This window comes from Dryas octopetala, chromosome 1 (assembly GCF_963921425.1).
Source record: "Dryas octopetala chromosome 1, drDryOcto1.1, whole genome shotgun sequence".
NCBI classification, from domain to species: domain Eukaryota; kingdom Viridiplantae; phylum Streptophyta; class Magnoliopsida; order Rosales; family Rosaceae; genus Dryas; species Dryas octopetala.
In genome coordinates, this window is record NC_141366.1 from 25,280,145 (window position 1) to 25,294,880 (window position 14,736).

At 35.5% G+C, this 14,736-nt stretch overlaps 1 pseudogene; it reads right to left on the reverse strand.

Moving 5' to 3' along the window:
- Positions 1-10,096: 10,096 nt before the first annotated feature.
- LOC147299404 (uncharacterized) lies at positions 10,097-11,259 on the reverse strand (annotated as a pseudogene).
- Between the last annotated feature and the right edge of the window lie 3,477 nt (positions 11,260-14,736).

Here is a 14,736-nt window from a genome sequence, read left to right on the forward strand (position 1 = left end):
ATATGAAATTAGAAAAATAAAGAGATTTTATAAACTTCATGATTAAAAACTCATAACCAGAATAAAAGCAAGACAAAATTACAAGAGAAATAGATAGATTAAAAATTGGGCAACTATCATAGAAAGATATATATATATATATATATATATATAATGTATCGGCAAACACCATAAGCCAAAAGCATAGCTAAATTTCTTATAACCACATACAGAAGGCAATCTAATCAAGTTATATACAGGATGAGCCAATCAACATTAATTTGTGGCAGCTAGCAGACGAAGGACCATGTGAGAGATGAAAGTGAACAGTTCTTTAAACAACCACCATATATGAATCATATTCACAGGAACATCACAGTCAAATTGAAGCCTCACAAAGAGAGCTCAAGAGTAATTATCAGTCCTTAGAAATCCAACTCAATTTTTAACATAACGAATAACACACATAGGTCAAGCTACTGACGAAAAACCAAAACTCACAAGCAAGCCATATTCACATGCTAATTCTACAATTTTCAGTTAAATAAAGAAGTCTATTGAAAATAAATTTGAAAACACCTAAAGAGGCCTTAGAGAAACTTAATAAATAACGAGAAAATCCTCATATTACAAAATTTAAATGAACAAATATCTATGCTGGAACTGTGAATCTAAACTAAAAAATGATCACCATCAAAGTTTGAGCATGGATAGAATTACAAAACCCACCAACTCTTTCTTTTAAGAATCACACAATCATCCAAAAAAAAAAAAAATCAAATCAAATCCATATAAAAAATTCAAAGGTTTTAAAATCCTAAATCAAAAAAGTTCATGAGATTGATGAACTTACCCTTATATGAGAGAAGATATCAAATTTGAGAGAGATTGAACGCTTCAGAGGTTGTGAGAGTGACAAAAGCTGTAAGTCTGGGCAAATGATGTCACTAGAGTGATGAGAAACTTGGTGATGTTTAGGTAACCAGTAGAGAAATACGAGGGTAGGAGATGTACAATTCATAAAATAATATGGGTATTTCCGGTATTTAGAAAATTTCATTAAATGAGTCCACCGATTCCTTACAACTTTCCGTGAATGCGAATTTGAGAAGCTGGGTTTCAGCTGCTTCTCAAAATAGCTGTCACAAGTCGGTTGCTTTTAAAAAAAGTTGATCATTGTTCTTTTACCAAACGGATTGTGAGCCCAAAATTGTGAATAAGCACTTTTAAAGTTTAAAAAGCAATACCAAACGTTAATCGGTGGAATATTATTGAGCTATATGTTGTATAAAAACAGGTCTTGCTCTCAAATTTAATTTCATTCAATTCATATATTATTCTCTATTAACTAGCTTGGACCTTTGGGGAACTAAAACCTTGTTTAGTTGTGTTGTAATGGCTTCATCTACCTCTTATTCTCTATTTTGTTTCGGTTTATTCATGTGTGCAATGTTTGGGATTATATAGTATTTCTTACATGTAGTATCAGAGCTTTTGCTGCATGTTTAGAATTCTCTTTGTACTTGTTTAATACCCTTTTTTCCTTTTTGAAAAAAAAAATAAATAAATAAAAGGAGGCTTTAAACCAAAATGACATCTAATAAGGCATAAAGTATTGCCGGTACTATTTTTAGTCAAAATATAAATGCTAGAAACAAGATGACGTATTATTCTCCAAAATTGGGTCTTCTTCAATTTGTTTTCTCAAAAATCAATTATTTCTTTAAATTGATCTATGTTTCCTTGTCTTGTGATTGTTCACTTAGGGCCTATTTGGATTGAGAATTTGGATTTGGATTTCAAATTCATGTATTTCAAATCCTATTGTTTGAATAAAAAAATGAGATATGAGAATTTCAATTTAAATATATTATTATGGTAACCAATGATTAGGTTGCAAAGATAGCCTATAAATAAGGCCCATGACCTATAAATGTAAAACTAACTCATTTTAAATTGTACTTTTTATTAGAAGTCACTACATATTGTTCAAAAAAGGATAACAAATGGTTCAAACCACATAGGAGCTTCATACATATGGTTCCAAAAAAAATTAAATATTGTTTAAAAGAATATCAAATATTGCTCACAAAAAGATCCAACACCATTAAAGAAAGGTTTTTTTTTTTATCACAAATAGTCCCTCAACTTTCACCAAAACATCAATTTGGCCTCTAGACACTTTAAAAATTCTCCAAATATAGCTCAGAATATGAAAAAATTCTTTGAAAATTCCTATGGATCCTTCTTGACTACTGCTATTTTTATATGAGGTCAAATTATCAAATTGACGTTTAGTATTTTCCAGAAAATTTGGGAAATTAATTTGATAATTTGACCCCATATAAAATAGTAGTAACGAGTTTGTAGAAATTTTTGGGGAATTTTTTCTTATCCCGAGCTATTTTTGGCAAATTTTCAAAGTGTGTCTAGAGACCAAATTGATGTTCGATGGCAAAAATGAAGGATGAAATTGATTGAAAATGCACTTTAGGGACCAATTTGATGTTTGAAGAAAAGTAGAGAGACTATTGGTAATAATATGCCTTCAAGAAATGTTGTTCTAATATGTTTTCCATAAAGAGCTTCAAACATGTAAGGGCTTCATCTTCTACCACTTCAATCATGGGTTTCTCATACCTGAAAAATACACTCAATCACCTAATCAATATAGTTTGTATGAAAAAAAAAAAAAAAAAAAAAAAAAAAGTAAAATTGATAATGAAGAGAAATTACCTTCAGACTGACAAATGGACGGAGCCAGGATTTAGAACTCAGGGGGGGTGGCTAAACTAAAAAAAACATTGACAGTACGAGGAAATTTCATTAATAAATAAAAAAGATACACCTAGTTAAGGGGCATATAGTGAGCCTTACCCCTCAAAATGCATATCTATACAAAAACATAGACTATAAAACAATAACAAAACAATGAAACATGCAATGCAAATACCATATAAGACTATGCAAATTGAACCCTACACTTCTTCAAAACATAAAAATCCTTAATTACTGAAATTGTACTTATACTATCAGAAAGCTCTCTTTCAATGTGGATAATCATACAATCATCAATAAACTCATCTTCTATCTTGTTTTGAAGTCGAATTTTAATAATCTTTAAAAATTAAAATGCTTGCTCCGTTGTTGCAGTAGAAACAGGAATAGTCAACACTAGACAAATCAATCTATAAATCATGGCCTTGAAAGAAATTTGACTTTCTTCTTTCAACTAATTGACGACATAAATCAGAAATAGAAGATGTATTATGGAACTTGGGATCAGAACACATGTCTACCTCATAAAAAGGGCATTTCATTTTTAAACTAACTCAGCATGAGTGAAATCTTGAGGGTAGAACTTCATAGAAAGATCACATATATGTTCAATTTTAAATGATCTGAAACTATCACGAGGATCCAATGATGAACTAAAAGTAAGAAGTTCCACTGCTTGGAGGTTAAATCTAGTATCTAACTTCACTAACTAAAAGTCTATAACAACATAAAATACATTTGCACGATAATGGTGCTCAACTATTATAGAATTACTTAATTTGTTGGCAAGATCGACCTGTACCCACCCTATAACGAGCATCCAAATCAGGCATAACAATGTCATGTAGTTTGTAAAATGATTCCACACTTTTAGAAAAATATCTTATCCGTTTTCTTGATCTCAACTCTTGGAGAAATAATTTTGTTGTTGAAACAAAATTCAAAACATGTATAATGTCTTGAGATTTGTTTTGCAATACTTGAGAAAGAAAGTTAGTGATTTTCATAACCTTATTCAACACAAGTTAAATACAAAACCAAAAGATGTCATCCAATTAAGAAGACTATTGGCTTCCCCATGCATATCTTTGTTTCCACTTATAAGCATTCTTTGAGGCATTGTACTAGTTGAAGCAAATAACTTAATCAAGCTTCTATTGGAACGAAAATGAGACCCCCAACGAGTAGCTCCGGCTCCTGACAAAGCACACATTTGATTTCTCCCAGTACCTTGTCTCAAGTTTTCCAGCATCCAACAAATCTTGAATTTCCTCTTGTCGAATAGCTTGAAATTCATAATAACGTTTGACAAAAGAATCAACAAATTTCACCATGGAAGTTAACATAGAATAAAAATATCAAATATCAAACACACCTCTAGCTGCATCATTTAAAGCTAGTTGAAGGCGATGAGTAAAACCATGCACATAATATGCATATGGGAAATTTTGAAGGAATAATGCTTGTAACTAGTTCCATGCCCCATGCAACTTTCATCCATTATTCTCTTTTTAACATTATTCTGTTCCACACTGACCTCCACACTCACCGGATCCTCATATTTTGTTTCTTGAGCATCATCATAGACCGAATCCTCGTATCCATCAAACACCGAACCCTCATTAAAGTCTAATAAAATTTCTTCTCAATTTCCTATTACCATCTCTTCTTCCACCTCATTAGGAATATGAGGATCATTTCCTATAATCTTCTCTTCTTCCACCTCATTTTCTTCCTCTTCTGCAGTATAATTTGTCTGGTGCCGGAAAATGGCGAGAACGACAAACTCTTTGTTGTTGCGGAATTCAAATACGTCTCTATCCCTTACACGTAAACAAATTGCCCTACTAAATTCGGGTCACTGAGTGCAGAAAAGCCCTCGACGTTTACCTTCATGCTGGCATTCTACAGTGAGCTCCCAGCTTCTTCCCTTCCACTCTTTGCTTCTGCAAATCGCTTCGTCCACCTGTAAGTCAAATTTTCCATAAGGTTTTTTAAAATTATCTACCCAGGATGCATGATAGGGGTGCGACGGTGTTTTGCGTTTGCTCAGTCCACATAGCTGAGGTAAATTTAATTTTTTGACAATGTTTCTTGGAATAGTCTACAAGAAAAAAAAAACAAAAAATCATCATTAAAAACCATGCATATCGCTTTCCTTAAAAGACAAAAAAAAAATCCTTACCAAATCAAATTCCTTTGCCATTTCAATACGAAATCGTAAAGAATTCTCATTTTCCTTGTTTATCATCTTATGGACTTCTTCATCGAGATCTTTCCTGTATCTAAACTTTCTGATTTTAATTGGTTTTATCTATAAAGAGCAATGTCAATAATCAGGTGAAAGATCATCTATAAAGAGCATTTATGCATTAGCATAATTCACAGTATGATCATCTATATTGTTCAAAAAACTAAACATGCACTTATATTAATTTAGTATAGATTCACAGTATGATCATCTATAAAGAGAAACCATGTTGTTCAAAAACTAAACCATACTGTTCAAAAAACTAAACATGCACTTATGATCATCTATAAAGAGAAACCATGTTGCTCACAGTAGGATTCACAATATTAATTCATAGATTTAACAAATACACATAATTTCCTCACAAATATCAGGTATGATATTTGCATGATTTGTATTTAACAAATACACATAATTCATTACCCAATTTCCAAAATCAACATACATTACACAATTACACAATACCCAATTTAACTACTAAAAAATAAAACCTAAGCCAACAAGAATCCAAAAGGAATCACAAGAGAGCTGAGACTGGGAAAACGCAGAGATAATCGGATACCCACAATCAGGGGCGAACCCAGGAATTTTGGTCACTAACAAACCTTAAAATAATAGTCATTTGTTCCTTACTAGATACATCAAACGATTCATCAATAAGAATACAATATGGTTTATCCCAAATTTCCTCACAAATCTTCTTCCTCACTTTGTTAGCGATAATATGTAGGATTTCCTTCTGAATTTTGGGTGCAATATACTTTTCATTCTGAGGAGCATTCTCTAAGACAACATCTGCAATGTTAGTATTCAATTTTGCAAACATTTTAACAAGTTTAATGAAGTTGCCTCGATTGGATGAGCTACTAGATTCATCATCATCTCTAAAAGCCAATCCTTAATTTGCTAGTAGCCTAACACCCTTTATTGTGGTTCTAAGACGCAATCGGTTTTGCTCCACTTGTTGTGATGATTGTGTATTCATCTGTATATCAATATGTGCAGAGGGGTTTTTCAAGAGATCCTAATTCTGCATATTTTGATGATGAGTTGAGTTTACAGCTCCTATATGCTTACAAACACCACATTTTCTCCCATTATTAACCTTTTTTCCAATGTGGATACCCATCCATAATAAATGTAGGATGAGAAAGAGGGCTAGTATCAAAAAGAAAGTAAGGAAAACAAAATACCTTGTCACAACTAATTGAATACTCAAGCCAAGGACACTGAGAATACCAAGAATCTTGAAATCGACGCATTTTTTGTCCGTCAAAAGAGGAAGGGTAATCTTTTAATTTCGGTTGACATGGTCCTAAGTGAATATAAGCTCTTTGAACATTATCATGTTCATTAACAGGATACTTCCATATTGTTTGACGTAATCCTGGATCACGTTCAAGTGTACTAATAGTAATCTTAATATTTGGATAAACTTCGACTCTTTCAGTCTCAACTCTTTCACTTTGAGACTCACAATGATGTTGCTCATCACAATTTGAGGCATGCAGATGAAGAAGGGTCGTTTGTTCTTAAAATATGAAAGGATACTTTTTCTTTTCTTCGGAATTTGTTGATGATTCGACTTTGACATGATAAACTATAACCTATTCACCATATATAGTAAACATGACATTTAAGGATATGCTAAAATGAAAATTCCTAAATTGATAAATACACATTTCATAATACTTTGTAAATTCAATTGAGTCTCAATGTATGTATAACTTAATCCCTAAATGACGAAATTCACACCTTAAATTAAATCCCTAATAATATAATAAAAACTCTAAATTCAGCCTCAATGTCCAAATATTTAAATCTAAATTAAATTGAAAAACAAAAGTAATAGAATAGAGTTAGAAATTATAAATACTAATGCCCCAATGTTGATTGTAGCAGAGAGAGTGAGAGACAGAGTCATGTGAGAGCACTGAAATGGATTAGGGCCACTGGGCAATAGAGACAAAAGAAGAGATGTAACGACCCGACCCAAATTTTCACTAGAAATTTAAATTTTTATTTAATTATGTTTTAAGAGATTTCTTTTAAAGGATGTGGAATTGAATTTTAAAGATTTTGATATTTATTTGGAAAATAAAAAGGGTTTTGATTTAAAGTTTTGATTTTTTTATTTTAATTTAAGCTTGACCAAAAGTTGACCTTTAAAAAGAATAGGAATTCGATTTTGACTTCGGGTCCGTTAGATAGGTTTCGAACTCATGATTTCATAGACACGCGGCACGCGCCAATCCGAGTTACGGTTTGAAAGATATAGGCGTTTAAAGTGAGGGGCAATGTTGTAAATTTATAAAAGTGGGTTTTAAAAATCATATTTCCTCTCTCTAGATTTTTCCACAACTCTCTCTCTCTAGAATCTTCTCTCACTCTTTTTATTCTCTCTCTCTCTCTCTCTCTCTCTCTCTCTCTCTCTCTCTCTCTCTCTCCCGCACTCTCACTTCTCCCTCTCTCTCCCCGAGCTCACTCACCTCTCCCTCTCTTCTCTCACCAGCGCGGCCAGCTCCGGCCTACTCCCCGGCGACCAGAGGCCGGCGACGAGTCTCTCTCGTCGTCACCGACCCCACAGACCCCCCCTGTTTTCTCTCTCTCCGCGACTCCCTCTTCTCCCTCCTCCACTGCGTGCGATCGGCTCAGCCCAGCCTGGCCGATTCCGGCCATTTCTCGACCAGCCCAGGCCACCGGCGAGCCTTCCCGACGCCGCCCATCTTCCCCGACGCCTCCTCCAGCCAGCCCAGCCCTCCCTGCGCGTCGGTTCTACTCGAAAAAGCCACACAGGGCCGTCGACTTTTCCCTCCATTTTCAGTCAAATTTCACCTCAAATCTTCGAGATTCTTGGTGGATTTTTCCACTCTAGGTATGGGCTTTTTTTTCCTTTATTATTAGTAGAGTAATTTTTGAAGAAATCTGAAACTTAGAAATTTGATTTAGGAATCCATTTCGGGTCCCCTTGAATTCTGGATTTTGGGTTGTTTCTTGATGTTTGTTTGGATAATTATACCTTATGAAACCTCTGTGATTGTTTAGAATTGAAAAGGGTGAGTAGATTTTCGGAAATTAGGTATTTTGGCTAAATTTGGTCTTGTAGCCACCACTTGGGGCGGCAATCGCAGTGGTCTCAAACACCCACTGTTATCTCTTGAATGTAGGATCATTTAGAGCCATTGTTGAGTTGGTTGTTGATCTTGGGTAGGTTGGAAGTGATTAGAGGGATCGAAAAGTGTTTCGGATTGTAATTGGGGACTAATTTTACGGTTTTGTTGTGTATTTTTAGGCGAGACGACCGTGGTTCGTGACGATCCGGCGGAGGATCGAAGCTAGGGCTATCACAGTGAGTGGACTAACTTTTATTTTTGAAAATGTTTATGGAAGTTTATAATTTAATTTATACTTGTTTTCTAATTATTGTTTGAGAAATAAAAATCTTTGAGTTGGTTGTTTAATCCTTAATAAGTTATGAAAATCGTATCATTTTAATTATTCCGTGATGTTGATTTTAATTTGGGATTTGATCAATGGTGATGGATTTCGAATTTCAATTGTGTTCATAAATAAGTTTTAAAACCATATATTTTCATACTAGTTTTAGCGAGTTGATGAGTTTGGTTTTGTTAAGAAGAGTTTTGGAAGAAAAATTAAAGGATTTGAGATTTGCATTATGTGTTTTTGAGTTATTGGTTTTCAAACCACCCTTTGCAGTACCCTCCAGATTATCGGTTTGGATAGGTCTTTGGGACCCATCACAACACACATATAGGCTTTGGGCCGTGTGTCGGGATGCTTCGCCCTTTGGGGGCCGCTCTGCGTGCACGTATGACCAGGATTGCCTGCACGTGCTGATTTATTCACACGTGTGTATGGCCAGGATATTGCCTGCACGTGTTGGATTTACTCCACGCGTGTGTATGGCCAGGATATTGCATGCACGTGTTGGATTCATTCCACGCGTGTGTATGGCCAGGATATTGCCTGCCTGTGCGATGCAGGAATTCCGCACAGGTGTATGGCCAGGATTATTCAGGGTATATAGCATGGTGGAGAATTGAAATTAGTATTTTCAAGAGTTTGAATATGGATTTTAAGTGAGAACCTACTTTTCGAGTTTATTAATGATCTTGATTTTTTTATTTTATGACTTTGTTAATTTAGACGGATGGTTATTGAAAAATGTGTTTGAAATACTTTTTTTCACGAGTTCCATTGATTTTAAAATTTTCTTAAGCTTAAAAATGATTTTTAAATTGGGGGATTTCAAAAACAACTTGAGATTTTAGAATTTAAATTTGGTTACAAAGGGTTTCTGAAAAGATACTTACCTTTGATTTTCATTTTCATTAAACCGTCCACTCACTGAGTTTGTCTCACGGTTTATCTTGTTTTGTCTTAAATTGTCCCCCCAGGTAGTAGCTTTGGTGGAGGTCGAGCCAAACACGTCGAGGCAGTTGCAATCATCTCCTTAGTCGGACCCTGTAGGAGCCATTTAAATTCTTGTAAAAATTCCTTGTAATAGATTATCAGCTCTGATAACCACTTTACAAATTTTAAGTTGGATTTCTGTGAGATTGTTGGGTCTGAGACCCTATTTGGTTGTGGTAGAGGTGGTTGCTGTATAGAAGTGCTTTTTAACAGGTTTGAAATTTCTGGGTTAGTCCATTTTCAGGGGAGGTTCTGCCGAATTTTCTGTAGGATTTTCCTTGAATTTGGATTCCCGCAGGACCTCTCCGGGTTTTTAGGGTGGAATCCGGGGGCGGTCCTGTCAAGAGAAGTAGAACATGTTTGCTTTTTCATGTCTGCTAAGATGAAAACATGCTTGCTAGGAGTGCTGGGTGCAGTGGGTTATGTTTTGTCATTTTTTTTTTTAATTGGGGTAGGCTGGGCTTTAATACATACATAGCTATTTAAAAAAAAAAAATTAGGGTGGGCTGGAGCACATCCGGCCCACTATGATGATTCGTTCCTAAGCATCCGTATCCACTTGGTCTTTTCGGCATCACAAAGAGATTTCAATAGTGAAAAATTTTCTCGGTTACCACCCATCAATATTCGTACGACCTCGCTCCAGCTAGCCCACTATGATGATTCGTCCCTGAGCATCCATATCCACTTGGTCTTTTCGGCATCACGAAGAGATTTCAATAGTGAAAACTCTTCTCGGTTACCACCCATCAATATTCGTACGACCTAAAAAACTTGCAATCTATTAAGGTTTCGTATATCTGAAACCACTTTATATACTTTCTCTCCTTTGAGTTGTTGGGTCACTTGACTTGCCATAAATTCCTTTAGGGTGTTTGCCACATCACCAATTGCTTGTGCCATTGGATCTTTTTTCTTTTTATTATATAGATGTGAGTCATAAGTTGAAGTTGCAGGCAGTGTAGAAGCATGGGAGTTAGGAGTAAAATCACCTTCATTTTCTTCTTTAGCCTCCATCATTTGCTTAGCATTTCCAACATCTTATGCCCCTTCACCAGTGGCACTATCTTTCCCGCACAACATAACAATGTCATCCCAATTGTCCATAACTTTGTTTTGATAACCACGAGCATCAGGATGTGACTACAAAAACAAAAAGAAATAAGGTATAATATTGATGAAGTCAATTCACCATCATGCAGACCACACCTAACAACAAATAACTTATACAAGTTAAAATGTGATGCCACAATTCCTAAACAAGTATTTTGAAAATGATGATAACTTAGGCCTTTTTTTACCACCTTTTCAATTTTAAAATTTTCAATTATTGGTTCTTCTATACAACTATCGGACCAGTAAAGGTCGAAATCAAGGCCGCCGCCAATCATTACTTCATTAGCACTAAAATCGGCCACTGCGTCGGGGGACAAAAGATGGCCATCACTACCAAATCAAACCAATCGAACCCTACTTCACCTAATTCACATGCACATGCTCCTTCTACTTTTTCTACTGCTGCTACTCCTGAAGGTCTTTGGCTCGAACCAATAAGAACATAAAGTAAGAGTAATAAATAAGATGCTCATATCACAAACCAAAGCCAAATGAAAAAGCGTAAGATGATGGGTTTGTTGCTTATGACTTGTGATGGAAGACAAGTAAGAGCATCTAACTAGACTAAGCAATAAATGGCGTGCTGGAATTGAATATTTGTTAGTAGGGGTATGCTTGGAATTTAAAATAGCAATAATTTTTAGTTATACCTAAACATAGTCATTCCAAACTCTTAAATTTTCTGCTAGGATTGGAACCATCTTTTTTTTCTTCGTCCCAAGTGAGCCCACTTTGACTCTTGTATGATTAAATGCCTACTTGATGGAACTTAATTTAAAACCATTGTGTCTATGCAAGGCATCATGTAAAACTCGAGAGTCTACTGTAGATCCCTCTAAACTAGGTAACACGTAAGTAAATTTCATGCTAGCATCAGAATCACCTAAGACATTCGTGCTAATGTCACTCTTCCTATTTTGATATCTTGGTTTATCTTTGTTTATCATCAATTGGAACAGTTAGATGAACATATGTCTCATCAAGTGCTCCAAGTGCGCCCTAACAAACACAACAATGCTCATATTATAATTAAGTATTATATAATTTGATTTTGGCTTATTCACACCATTGCTCCCTGTAAGATACATTTTTTCTCACTTTGCTCCCTGAAACTTAAATCCTCTCAATTTGCCACCCGAACTTCACACAATTGTTGCAAAAGACCCTATATCGTCTACTCCGTCCAATAGTTCATTAAAAGAGCTGATGTAGCGCCTGCGTGGAGGGATATTTTAGCCTTTTCCTCATCTTTGAGCATGACTTGGACTGACACTAGTCCAAGTGGCTTCCACATTAGCTTTCGTGGGACCCACCCCTTTCTCTCTCTTCTCTTCTCTCCTTTTCTTTCCGGAGCCACCCTGCGCGTTGCCACCAGCAACCCTGATCGAGCTTCACCTTCCAACAGGCTTACCTCCACCTTGTTGCACCTTCAAAACCCAAAACCAGGACCCGAGCTTCCTTCCTGCTGCGTCTCACAGCCAAGCCTCCCCCACCGCCTTCCCGACCACCTTTGTCGCCAGGAACGGGTTGACGTCGCAAGTGGTGTTGTAACCATTGCAATGGTGTTCAACAAAAAAAACCATTGTTGTAAGCATTGCAATGGTATTCGACCAAACAAAAAACAAGCATTGAAGTGGTGTAATTAAAGACAACTTGAAGAAATCAGCCTCTTTGTTTTGGTTTTCCATTTTTAAAATGTTATGGACATATTTTGCAATTGGGAATCACATGAAAAAAAAACAATTATTTGAAAAAAATGCTGATTTATAGAACGTGATTACATGAAAGAAAATGAGGAAAAATAGGCCTCACTTGTAGAACCTGACTTAACATATTGTGCACTTAAAATTCGCAGGAAAGAAATATTCTGTTATAAATGGTCATTTTAGAGCATTTTGACAACAAAGCATCCAAATAAATACATCACTACCAATTGAGTAACAAGAATCAATCTGCGTTAACAATGAAATTTACAAGGCAAACCTGTTAAATTTCATTCCAAAACATCCAAAATAAGTTCACACCATATAGAAATTTACATGTACCAAACCAGTTAACATAGTAACCTGAATTCCTACTCCAAAAGCAGTACACCACCATAGACAAGACTTTACAGCACCATGTCATGTCCAAAAGCAGTTCATATTACATTCACCATTTCTAACTCCAAAAGCAGTTCAAAGACACCTAAGACTAAAACATAAACTCAGTTCCATACTGAAGGACACAACAAGTTAGCTTCATATCTATCTTCCTCCGGGCATCCTTTTTTTTTTTTTTTGCTTGTGGGTTCATCTTCCTCTTCTGTCCTGTGACTTAGGATGTGGATGCTTCAACAATCATGGTGTGGTTGCTTCAACAATCATGGCATTAGGTTGAGTAGGCTAGGACTGAGATTGTACTGTTTGAGCAGGCTGAACATCTCTGTGGGCAGGGTGAGATTGTACACATTAAAGAAACCAAATTATATAGTAGGTTTCATGTGATATAAGATGAATATAATGCGCGCTGGAGGCAAATACTGTTAAAAAAATGGGTCACTAATTAATAATTATATAAATAATACCTCAAATTTATTGATATTACAATATTAATTCATGAATTAAATAAGTATTCAATAAAATAAATATAATGTATGTTTGGAGGCAAATACTGTTAAATAAAAATGGTTCACTAATTAATAATTACATAAAAATGACCTCTTTTTAAAGGATAAAAATGTGTTAGGGTTTAAAAACAATTAAACCAAACCCCAAAATGGTCAAATCAAACCCAAAATGAAATCCCAAACCTTTTTTTTCTTTTCAATTGTCCAAAGACCCCAAACCCCCATCAACCCTAAACCTTTTTTTTCTTTTTTCTTCTTTTTTTTTTCTTTTTTTTTTCTTTCCTTCCTTTTCTTTCCCTCGTGACTCTCTAGTCTTCCTCTCATTAGTCTTTCTAACTTTTTTTTCTTGGGCCACTGCATTAGTCTTTCACTCTTTCTCACTTATCTTTCTCTCTCACCTTTTTTCTTTTTATTCCCCAAAAGTCAAAACTGATCCCAGGCTCCCAGCTCCCCCACTCCCCTTTCTCTTTGTTTTTTTCTTTTTTTCTTCTCCTCCTCTCTCATTTCTCTCCACAGACTCAACCCCCACCCCCTCGTGCCTCTCTCTCTCTCTCTCTCTCTCTCTCTCTCTCTCTCTCTCTCTCTCGGCATCCCCATCACCAGCTCACCCTCACCCTCATCTCTTTCTCCCTCATCTTGCCCCTGCCACCGGCCCTTGCTGCCGAAACCCATCGAAAACCAAGCCCCTTCTTCTCTTTCTCCCCTCCACGGCCTCAGCTCCCAAGTGAGAGAGAGATTTGAGTTTGTGAGAGATCTGGTCTGGGGCTGGGAGTTAGTCACAGCAGCGGTATTTTTATAATTTCGTCGAAATTTCGCCGAAATTTGGAGAAATTTTACAAAAATAGCCATGCTCCGTGTTCGAAATTTCGGGCGAAATTTAGCCAAAATAATACCTAGAAATAATAGATATGTGATAAAATTTCGGAACCCAAAAAAACAAAAATTTCACCGAAATTTCATTCCTTGGCTCTACGTGAAATTTAGAAAAAATAAATAAATTAAATGGTGTTTTAAGATGAGGGATTGGTGGGGTTCCGTGGAATATATTTAACATGGATAATGTTAAGGGAACCATCTTTAGGTACCACATTTGTATACTATCTGATGTGGCATCTGAGGTGGAGTTGCCACATCAATTAAAATCTTTTAATTTTTTATATTATTTTTTAATAAAACTAAAATATCAGTAAAAAGTCAAAAGTCAAAACTACTTTTTCACTCTACCCCTCTGTCTCCTCTTCCCCTACCTACGTATTGTATGCTTATGTTTCCTCCTCCATTGTTGAGCGAAATCTTCAAATTTTAGAAGCAGATTGAAAGGTATGGTCTTGATTTTTCAAACTTATTGATTTTGTTGTTACTTGTTGAATTTCAACTGTAAGGTTTTGTTTCTTTGATAATCTGAGTTTAGTTCTTCTTTTTTTCCTTTTCTTTTCTAATTGGATTTAAACATTTCACCAAAAGATTTTTTGTGGGTTCTTAAAATTTGATTGCATTTTACATTTTTTTTCCCTTCTTTGCATCTATATGACGGGGGGTTTGAAATGGGTATGAGAACATCTATCTCTTT